Raw genomic sequence first — 12316 nt, forward strand, 5'->3', positions numbered from 1 at the left:
CGATCATGTCGTCAGACCGGCTTGTGCGAGCCCGAGGTTGTTTCGGTTTGTTGTTACACGATGTTCTGCCTTCATTAAACTGTCGCACCCACGAACGCACTTTCGACACATCCATAACTCCATCACCACATGTCTCCTTCAACTGTCGATGAATTTCAATTGGTTTCACACCACGCAAATTCTGAAAACAAATGATTGCACGCTGTTCAAGTAAGGAAAACGTCGCCATTTTAAATATTTAAAACATTTCTCATTCTCGCCGCTGGCGGTAAAATTCCATCTGCCGTACGGTGCTGCCATCTCTGGGACGTATTGACAATGAACGCGGCCTCATTTTAAAACAATGTGCATGTTTCTATCTCTTTCCAGTCCAGAGAAAAAAAATCGGAGGCCTTAGAACTTGAATGCACCTCGTCATAAAGATATTGAAAATCTTATTACACCATCAGGATCGTCGTGCAAATAGTAGTAATGTTCATGTTTCCTTTTGGGGTACCATGATTCATCTGTCTACTATTAACTTCTATACGAACTGTGAAATGTCTGCCATGATGGTTTCACAAAGTCCGCCATCTTTGGCTCTTTCGGCATGCAAGTCTCTTTCATTGACACAGCGTCACCAAGGAATTCCCAGCCACGCGCTCCATCTGGACCCCTCTTGCTTCGGCCAATGCCCGGCACCACGTGGTCGGCCTGCCGAGCGACCTGCGTCCGCTGAGCAGCCCGTGCCACCATGCCAACTCCGAACTTAGAATATTTTCAGGGTGCCACAATTTGCCCATTACCTCACAGTACTTAAATGAGAAGTAAGTAAGTAAAAAGTAGAAATGGTTGCTAAGATCGAAGAAGTGAAAGAAGATAACCCCAAAGACAGGAAACCCTTCCCACCCCCATTCCCCAGGATCCCTACTTCGTCGGTGCTTGAGTGAGAAGCTGGTGGAGGTTGGTGTTCAATCGCCTCCTACAGAACAGACATTCTCCATTCTCACGTTCACCCTTGACACCCCCAAAGAAAATCTTAGCAACACCTATGGAACGGCAAATGGTGAAGAACCAGTCACACTTGTTGGCGATGGTTGTTTTGAAGATGTGGTGTATGTTCTATGTTAGCACTGATTTGTCTATTGTTGGAAATCATGCTTTAATCTACAGTACCCACCCTCTCCAAAACTAATACAAACCCTCCCCTTTACCTCACATTTCATAAAAGGTATAAAATATTGTATACCAAATAAAAAATTATACACTACAATCAAATAGTTGTTTAGTTATTCAGTTTATACTATATTATATACACACATAAAATACTCTGTTCAGTTTATGTCGTCCCGATATCACTCTGTTTGAATAGTACCATGTTATTTTTCCGTTAATACTATATTCTGTTCGTCTTATTTCATGTTTAGATATCAATGTTTTCCCATAATTGTCTTAAGTCTAATATTTTTCTGTCATATACGGTTGTCTATACGCTAAAATTATAGGATAGTTTAAGAATTCATTAATAGATAACAGAATAGTTTAAGATTTGAAGAGGATTCTGTGTAGGAAAACTTATTTTGAACAAACACGGAAAACAACTCAGGATCCGGCGATCGTCACTGCGTCCGTTATCTCAGAACGTTAACGTTCCTGGGGGATATACCTCATTATGTCTTTTACACTGTATTTTTCTTTTCCTAATCCTGTTATAGGATCTACTAAAAATAAGGTTTTGGGATGTATTACCGCATGTACTCGGTAAGGTCCTTCATACTTTTGGAAAAATTTATGTGTCTCCTTCTTCAGGGCAGAGCTCTGAAGATGCAGTTTTACGAGAACTAGGTCATCGACCTTGTACTGAGGTTCGATAGCTTTCTCATTATGTCTACTAACTCGTTGTTGTGCTTTGTCAATTAGATTTTTAGAGACTATTTGAAGTTTAAGTTGTTGCTGTTTAGGTGGTTCAGGCCAAATGAAACATTTAAGAAGAGGTTCGTCTATAAAGGGTTTGCCTATTAATTCTAAAGGTGTTAATCTGGTTGATAAATGTGGTAGTTCATTTAAAATAAGTTCAAAGTCTTTGATCTTCGTTGCTCATAAAGTATGTTTTTCATGGCACAAGGTACAGCATAATTTCTCAATCTCCTTCATTACTCGTTCCCATGGATTCGAAGATGGGTTATGGTTGGACATTAATACTTGACGAATATCTTCTCACGCTAGAAATTCTTTAAATTCGTTACTGACAAATTGTGGCCAATTATCCCATAGAAATTGTTTTGGTCTGCCTACCTCAAGAAAGAATTGTTGCAGACAGTGTATCACAGTTGATGTATTTGGTTTCTTAATAAGATACAACTTAACATACTTTGACCAACACTCTATGAGGACAAAAATGTGCGACACTCCTCCCTTTCCTTTCGGAAGTAGTCGAAAGAAATCCGCTACGGTAGGATCGTGCAGTGCCTGAGGAATGATTGGACATATTTTGTATTTAACGTGAGTGTTACTCTCTTTCACCGTTTCACAGGTTTCACAAGTCCTAATGAAAGATGTTACCATACGTCCTAGCTTCTTAAAATAATAGACGTTATTCATATGGGCTATACATTTCTTCATTCCGAAGTGTCCGTATCCCGCACGAAAATACCAAACAATCGCGTCCTCAATTAACTGCAGGATGCATAAACGCCAACGATGCGGTGTTATACTGTTTCTCTAAAACAAATTATTCCCTATAACCTTCCATTTCCCTGCTTGATTAGGGGGTAAAGTCTTCCTAACACACACAGCAAATGTTTTCATAAAGTAGGGATCATGATGGATGACTTCGGTTATTCTTTGAGCCATCTCTTTTACCCTGGTGTGCGGATATTCTACTGTCATAAAATTATTTGCAAAAATTACGCCAGGTCCTCCCGTACCTTTTAATTCGTCCATGCCTACACGTAACCTAGGCAAAGCGTTAAGTGCAATATTCTCAGAGCATTTTACGTACTGTATCCTAATGTCATATTCCTGTAGGAATACCATCCATCGCATTAATCTACTATGTAACCACCGACTACTCATTAAAAAGGATACCGCTTGATGATCCGTATATACAGGGTGTTTCCAAAATGACCGGTATATTTGAAACGGTAATAAAAACTAAACGAGCAGCGATAGAAATACACCGTTTGTTGCAATATGCTTGGGACAACAGTACATTTTCAGGCAGACAAACTTTCGAAATTACAGTAGTTACAATTGTCAACAACAGATGGCGCTCCGGTCTGGGAAACTCTATAGTACGATATTTTCCACATATCCACCATGCGTAGCAATAATATGGCGTAGTCTCTGAATGAAATTACCCGAAACCTTTGACAACGTGTCTGGCGGAATGGCTTCACATGGAGATGAGATGTACTGCTTCAGCTGTTCAATTGTTTCTGGATTCTGGCGGTACACCTGATCTTTCAAGTGTCCCCACAGAAAGAAGTCACAGGGGTTCATGTCTGGCGAATAGGGAGGCCAATCCACGCCACCTCCTGTATGTTTCGGATAGCCCAAAGCAATCACACGATCATCGAAATATTCATTCAGGAAATTAAAGACGTCGGCCGTGCGATGTGGCCGGGCACCGTCTTGCATAAACCACGAGGTGTTCGCAGTGTCGTCTAAGGCAGTTTGTACCGCCACAAATTCACGAAGAATGTCCAGATAGCGTGATGCAGTAATCGTTTCGGATCTGAAAAATGGGCCAATGATTCCTTTCGAAGAAATGGCGGCCCAGTCCAGTACTTTTTGAGGATGCAGGGACGATGGGACTGCAACATGGGGCTTTTCGGTTCCCCATATGCGCCAGATCTGTTTATTGACGAAGCCGTCCAGGTAAAAATAAGCTTCGTCAGTAAACCAAATGCTGCCCACATGCATATCGCCGTCATCAATCCTGTGCACTATATCGTTAGCGAATGTCTCTCATGCAGCAATGGTAGCGGCGCTGAGGGGTTGCCGCATTTGAATTTTGTATGGATAGAGGTGTAAACTCTGGCGCATGAGACGATACGTGGACGTTGGGGTCATTTGGACCGCAGCTGCAACACGGCGAACGGAAACCCGAGGCCGCTGTTGGATCACCTGCTGCACTAGCTGCGCGTTGCCCTCTGTGGTTGCCGTACGCGGTCGCCCTACCTTTCCAGCATGTTCATCCGTCACGTTCCCAGTCCGTTGAAATTTTTCAAACAGATCCTTTATTGTATCGCTTTTCGGTCCTTTGGTTACATTAAACCTCCGTTGAAAACTTCGTCTTGTTGCAACAACACTGTGTTCTAGGCGGTGGAATTCCAACACCAGAAAAATCCTCTGTTCTAAGGAATAAACCATGTTGTCCACAGCACACTTGCAGGTTGTGAACAGCACACGCTTACAGCAGAAATACGACGTACAGAATGGCGCACCCACAGACTGCGTTGTCTTCTATATCTTTCACATCACTTGCAGCGCCATCTGTTGTTGAAAATTGTAACTACTGTAATTTCGAAAGTTTGTCCGCCTGAAAAAGTACTGTTGTCCCAAGCATATTGCAACAAACGGTGTATTTCTATCGCTGCTCGTTTAGTTTTTATTGCCGTTTCAAATATACCGGTCATATTTGAAACACCCCGTAAATGGATTTATGAACCCCATACTAGTGTTTGGAATTTTTGGATACTCCGTACTGCTGCCCACAGTTCTTTTTCAGTGGCTGTGTAGTTTAATTCATGTTTATTAAGACTACGGCTACAAAAGCTTTAGACCTGTGATTTACTTTATCTTTACACCACACTCTCTGGAATAGTTCTGCTGCGATCCCATTATCAGATGCGTCGGTTGCAATCTTGAATGGTTCGTCCACATTTGGATGACGTTTTCAGATGCCTCATTTACCTCTTGGTCCCAAACCCACGGTATTCCCTTTCTGAACAAACGTAAAATTCTTGGGTCGTTCAGTTCTTACCGCTGGATATATTTCGTAAACCACAACAAATACTGACGAATCGATTCCACAGTGGGACACACTGTATTGCACTCCGTAATTGAAAACGGAAACCACGTGTGTATGTGTACCTCACCCCTCATGGTAATGTACATGTGCGTTAGTGAAAAAGAACAATAAAAAGGTGTTAGCATGTGGACGTAATGTGCTGTTCCAGTCTCTTCTGTACCTAAGGTCCATCACCGTTCCCTTTGGATCCCTACGTAATTCGGTGCTATCCGATGCACACGATCGAACAGCAGAGGAGTGGTAGTCAAGCGTCAACTTTAGGTTACAATATCTCCGGATGTAATTAACATTTTACAATGCTACAAACGGCACTGATTACGTATTTGTTTATATGTTCAGATGTGCTAACAAAACTAACGGGGTTCCATTTAAGAAAACGTAGGTTTGTGTTAAAAACATACTTCCGTGCATTTTTATGGTTTGTATTAACTAATTACACTAGCCCCTCTCCTCACGTTCGGTCTGTGGAATCGATTCGTCAGTATTTGATGTGGTTTACGTAATATATCCAGCGGTAATGTTAGGTGATTCACCCTGTATATCGTCTGTAGTATCCGGCCAACGCAATAAATCCCTTTAACTATCTTATGTTTTAGGTGGTGGACACTCCTTAGTAGCTTTTATGTGTTCTGGATCTGGTCTAATCTCTTGCACTCCTACAATATGCCCCAAAAACTTAAGCTCTTGCCTCGCAAAGTGCGATTTAGACAATTTCACTTAATACCCTTTTCTTTAAATTTTTTCAGGGTTTTACTCAGGGTTACACAATGTTCTTCCCAGGTAGCGGAGATTATAAGGATATTACCCACATATATTATTAAATCATTCAATAATTCTCTTCCTAAAGCCTCGACCAGCACACGTATAAACACGGACACCAAAATATTTACTCCAAACAGTAACACATTGAAATGAAACGATTTTCCATCAAACAGAAACACTGTATACTTCTTTGAATCAGGATGCAACCTAATTTGCAGACATCCAGCAGTCAGGTCCATCTTGCCAAAAAACTTTGCTTTCTAAAATTTGGACTACAATTCATCGATGTTAATTGACCTGTATCGTTCCGTCTCTATACGCTTATTCAAAGTGCTCGCGTCTCGTACTAATCGCAAACCTCCTGTAACCATTTTTACTACTACTAAGGGGTTGTTCATGACAACCGTACTGCGTTCTATCATCTTATTGTCAATCATTTTATCTAATTCCTCCTCAACTGCTTCTTTCAAGCTTACCGGTATTGGATATGGCTTACAGAAAAATGGAGTATTATCTTTGACTTTAAATTTACATATATAGTCACTAATACTACCAGGACGATCGGAAAATACCATTTCATATTCCAATAGATAAATCTAATTTTTTGGTCATTGGTTAATATTGGAGATTGGTTTACTTTGTTCTGTATGTCAGCGCGGTGTGATACGTGACTTACGTTATCGATAGCGGGTGACAATCTTGCTGTAGCAGTTAATCTCAGACATCAACTCTCAGTTGTTTGTTTCCCAATACAGTTACGTGTCACAAAGGATACCCAATATCTACTGTCCCCCTTTTCAAAACATAGAAGATTTTACTGAAAGTTTAAAACGACTTTATATTCTGATAGCCAATCTGACCCAAGTAAGATGTCGCTGCTAATATTTTCTACTACTAAAAGTGTGTGACGAAATGAAATATCCCCAATGGTGCAGTTTGCTTGGCTTTCGCATTTGACCACTCTAATTTTCGTTCCAGTTATACCGACTATGTACACTCCATTTACTGGCAACAGCGGTCAGTGGTGTTTAGTCTGTAATGTGTTAAAGAACGATTTAGGAATCAGTGACACCTCACTCCCGGAGTCTATAAATATGTTAACTTCAACATTTTCCACTTTTCGGTAGTCAAGCGTGGTTCTTCCAGTAACAACCATTCTTTTGTTGTTATTTTATGCGTGAAATTAACATATGTATTATAAAACAGGCCTCCTACTTTATTTCTGCCACCTGGGCCCCGGGCCTGGATCCAGATCGCACGTTTTCCTCATTATCGGTAATCGCTGGCTGGTATTACGTTACCATTTCGTATACTGTTACTGCTTGGTACAAATTCTTGCGAAGTTACTGAACCTGAAGTCGAAGGTGGATGATTCTTCTGATAATTTTCGTTACCATTATTTCGGTTACACCGGTGTACTCTAGCTGAGTTAGCCTCATGCCTCTTGAAATTACTATTACTACTATTGCTACCTCTTCCGTAATTCTGATTTTCACTTTGATGTACCTTCTCGTTGCAGTCTTTGCTTAAGGCATCAAGCACGTCTACAAAGCATAATAATTCTTCTACGGATTTGACACCCACTACATAATATATCTTTCCTAGCGTAGATCGGTATTCGTCTTATTAAAAATCGAAGCAACCCTTCTTCCTCCATGGGCTTATCTAAGTATTTCGCTCTCTTTAAATGCCAGTCAGCTCCTCCTAAAAGATATCCCAAGGCAAATTCAATCTTTTTTTAATCTTCCTAAGTCTTTGGCAAGGCTTGATTGAACTTTTTCAAAAAATGAGTACGACGTACTTCCCCATCCAGCTTAAACTTAGGGAACTGTCTAGATAATCCTGAATTAGCTCCCCATTGTAAATCTGTTATTACTTCACTAGTTAGTACTACGTTAGGAGAAGTCGCCCTATTTTCTACTTTGTCCTGCATAAGTTTGAATTCTTTCCATAGTTCATCTACATTTCTCTTAGTATTACTGAGTTCGAAAGGTAAAATTGGAGACACGTTGTCGGAGGTTACTCTAGCGGCAACTTTTCTGCATATCATCTCTTCTACCTGTTCTTCCAGACTGCTCGTATCTATTGTGTCTGACATTGCTAGTTTCTCTTTAAAATTCCTTTCCACGTTATCAGCTCGATTGGTTACGCCTGCTGTTTGCGATTGGGCTATAGGAATTAGCTTGTCCTGCTGCTCAACACTTTCCTTTGAAGTGTGTAATCTTTGCGTTACAGCATCAAATGTAACATTACATACACACTGAAATGATCCTAATTTTTTCGTTAATTTCTGCATTGTTATATTTGTCTTCAATATCAAATTCTAGCTCCTTTGGCAAATTCTGAAACTGATAATTCTGTTTCTGGTTGAAGTCAGTAAACAGTTGATTTACGTGAGTATTTAGAGAACTGGTTTGTTCACTCTTTATTTATCGAACTTCAGATTTTCGGTTTTCTTATTTAAAGTGTCGAACTCAGTCTTTACTGAACCTGCATTTGTTGTTTGACTGTTCCAGGTTTCACTCTGGTTGCTTAAAACCTCACTCTGAGCGTCTAATTTAATGTTTAATTGGGTGTTCACTGTGTCTATTTCTCTACTTAAATTATCACTCTGTGGATCGAGCTTTTCACTTAAAGTTGCTGAATATGCCTTCTGTTCATCCAAATTAGCATTCAACTGAGTATTTACTAAATCTAATCTAGAATGTACTGAGCCTATCTCTTTTCTTAAAGCTGCACTTTGGACTTTAATTAGATTTGCTAACTTAGTCAGTGTGACATTTCCCTCCTAACTCTAATAGCCGTGGTTGGTTCTGAAGCTAGCTGCTATTCTTGATCCATAACTTTACACGGTTTAGGCCTCGTGAGCATTAAAAAAATTTTACTCTACTTATACTGACTACAATATTACAGTCTATTTCAACAGTTCCTTCAACTTTGTACTCAAACAATTATTGTTTTACGCTTACTCGGCGTAGGGTTCTGTCTGCGTCGGTGAGCGGGTGTGTATTCAGCGCCGGTGAACAGTACTGGCGCAAGCGGCGTCGAACATTGGTTTCAGCGTCGGCGTCGGCGAACGGAAGTGCAGTGAGCACCGGTGAGCAGCAGCTAGCGCCGTTGGCGTCGGTTGCTGGTTACTGGGTCGGCGTTGGTTGCGATGTGTACTCTCCACACCGAATCCTCGTAGTCGAAGTATTCTCGGCGTAACTCTTCTCAGTCTAAAATGTTGAGGTCTACTTTCCGTTCCTCGGACGTTATTACTTTCTTAAGTCTTTTACTGTGTTGCATTCGCAACATTCTTCCATTTGGCTCCTTGGACTCCATCCAATTACTCGACACAGTTCTCTTATCTTGTTATGCCTGGTTGCTACGGCTAGTCAAATTATCTTCTTCCCGTTTACGTCTTAAAATTCCCGTTTTCTTCGAGTCCTGTCACTTAGGTCGCCACGTTCTAATAGTTTTGACGACACGAGAAGCGGTGGATTTCATTCACAATTCACACCACACTCTCATCAGTTGACGTACGTGATGTGACTGGGCGATGCTCTTCTCTGGATATACAGCTACGTCGATCTCCCAAAAGCTTCTTCTCTGAAGATTTCCGCTGGTTGTGGGATTTAATTAGACTCTTTCTCTATTCATAAAATAATTGGGTACTCGTACAAAACTTCCAGTTCAATCATAATATATTTTCTACTTCCACAGACAGCAACTGCTGCAAGTCAACTAAGTCATCAAACAGACTCTATTAAACATATTTATAATAAGATTAGATTAACAACCAAATGATTAATGGACATCACATAAGTCTTGCCTCGTACCGGGCTAAGACATGAAGTAAGATTAAAGTCTATAGTCAATTGTTCGTTAGCCTTTTTACAATAATCACATACACTAACAGAGCAAAGAATAGCTTATAATTACTCCGTGTCCTTCAACACAGCGTCTGTGGCGCTAGCGGCAAACACTTGTCGTCCTCATTGGACCGCCACTCTTAGAGTCCTATCACAACAAACTTCCAACATTCACACAGGAACAGGTGGCGCAGTACATACGCTTCCACTCTCCCACTTGTATTTAAAATATCGTGTGTTCGAGACGATAGAAGGATGAGTGGCTCTAGCATTTACGAGGAAATTCTAGAAGCGCTACAGTGTCTGTGTATGAGAGCAGATATCTGCATGAGTACATGAGAGAGGATGTGAACAATGGCAACGAAAAATGAATTTCGAATGAGGACAGTGCACTTAGTGGAAACTTAATAAAATTACAATGTGAGTAAGGAAATGTAGGCAATTTGCATGGTGCCTACGTGACTAATGTGCGCCCGTAAAGCATCGATCAATATCAAAGAATGTTAGAATAACTGTAATGACAAACTTAAATATTGAGATTAAACTTCTATTACGGCGGAAGGTACAAATCTTTCACACGTTAGATACTTGGGAGCAATGGGCTCCGATCCTGTTATCAGAAATGAAAGTAAACACTAGAGAATGAATCAGTGTTGCGAGCAAACACGAAGGTTAAATATACTCAACTGAATAGTCCAGGTGACGAGTTGGCCGAACTTTCTGCACGAGGTGACACTGGCTACAAGAACCCTAACGAAATTTAAATGCTTTTATTGTAAAATATGTACAATGTGTGGTACATAATGTAAACGTGAAAGTGCTTATAATGGACTCTTCACACGTACTATGTACAAACTGTGTGCGAAAAGTGCATTTTGAGTGTCGAACAATCTGGACACTAAAGTAGCGACAGTGAAAGGTCAAAACCTCTAAACAAATAAAAGACATATCCACGAACTGCATACGTGAAAAAAGTGGTGAGCACAACCACAGTAAACAATAACAGTGATACACAGAAAACACTGTTTTATTATATTATATTTTATTTTAATTAATTAATTTATTTAAGTAATTTTGTTTAGGAAAATTCTCTGCTTCTCATTTATTTGTCGTATTTTATCATTTCCAGTGGTTTTATTCAGGTTTTAGCTTCAGGCTTTTAAAAGCTAAAGAATGTAAGTCTTTAATTTTAAATACTACAGGAGAGCTAGATATATGTCCCGCAGAGTTGATCTCGCTGATACTGCTCCACCTGAAATCTCTAAAATGTTTATTTCGCTACGAAGATCGTTCGGCACAACTAGGTGCTATGTTGAATGATGTGTTTGGACTGATGTGTCTTTTTTATCAACGAAAGGTTTATTGCATCTGAGAAATTATCTCGCAAAATATTAACCTTGAAAATACGCAGGGTCGCACTATTATTCCACACTGCACCTCCGATCAATCTACGTCACGCGATATCTGAAGAATGTTTGTCAAATCCTTTACAAATTGATAAATGCACACCTTGAATGCGTATTGTTTCCTTGAATTTGTTTATTGTGCCATCGACTAACTAAACATTGACAATGGAGTTTAATAGCGTCGCACAACGATACCAAAATCTCTCCAACCACGTCCGATCTCTGTAATCGCTTGACACAGAGACCTCCAATATACATCTTTGGTTACCTTTTCCAGAGAGATGCGTCCGTAGCACGGAACGTCCAATTCTCGCAGGCAGCTTATACTACACTCGGCATTAATGATTCGCCGCAGCTGGGTCGAACTTTATTACCACTTACGATCGACTCCAACGCCCCCCTTTTTGGCGCGTAATGCCATTGTAAGACAATACGGGGCTTCAACTGTAACAAAATAGACACTGGTTTCCCTACAGTATTACTGAGTGGATTATGCTGGCTGCTGATGACAACTTTTGCCGCTTGTGAAATTTGTGTAGCTTTCATAATCACTCGCTACGTCTCATAAGGTTAAATGTTTTGACATTAGCCGTTTAAGTAACTCTGTAAACGGCTCATGCGGCCATGGACTTCAGATCAGAAGACCCTTCCCATTCGGGCAAATGTTCCTGTGGGAAACCATGGAAAATCTGGAACAAGGCCTATAGCCAGTAATTTACAAAAATTAATTTAAATAACAGATCGGATATTGTCTTTATATGGGGCGTTCTTGTATTGTTGGAATCGGGTAAATATGAAGATGTCCAGGTAGCGACGTCAGCATGACGTCTGATGGAGGTTGCAGGACAGTTGTGTATAGAGAGGGAGGATGACCCTTTCGTTAGTGTGTGTGTGTGGGATGGTTAGGAACAAGGTTGATCCTCAGGTAGGAGAACGGCTGGATCATGCCCTCGATTCTTTTCTCCCTTATACATTTGTTTATTAATATCAGTGAACCATTTTCACACTCGTTGTCCTTGGTAAACTCTAGTGATAATTCTCTTTTGCGACTTCACCTTTTACTTCAATATAGCACAAAACCGTTTTCGAACACGACGCACATGAGTATATCCTTGCATATTAGCACACAGATACCCACTCTTGTGTCTCATCTCTAGTTTCTTTTTATGACACTGCACCAGCACGTGTTCATAATTTATTTTGTACCTGGAAAGACACAAAACTTCACGTAAAGTTCACTGCTGTTCACGGAACACTTCACTACTCCACACTTCCATCAG

The sequence above is a fragment of the Schistocerca piceifrons genome, chromosome 8, assembly GCF_021461385.2.
Source record: "Schistocerca piceifrons isolate TAMUIC-IGC-003096 chromosome 8, iqSchPice1.1, whole genome shotgun sequence".
In the NCBI taxonomy this organism is placed as follows: Eukaryota; Metazoa; Arthropoda; class Insecta; order Orthoptera; family Acrididae; genus Schistocerca; species Schistocerca piceifrons.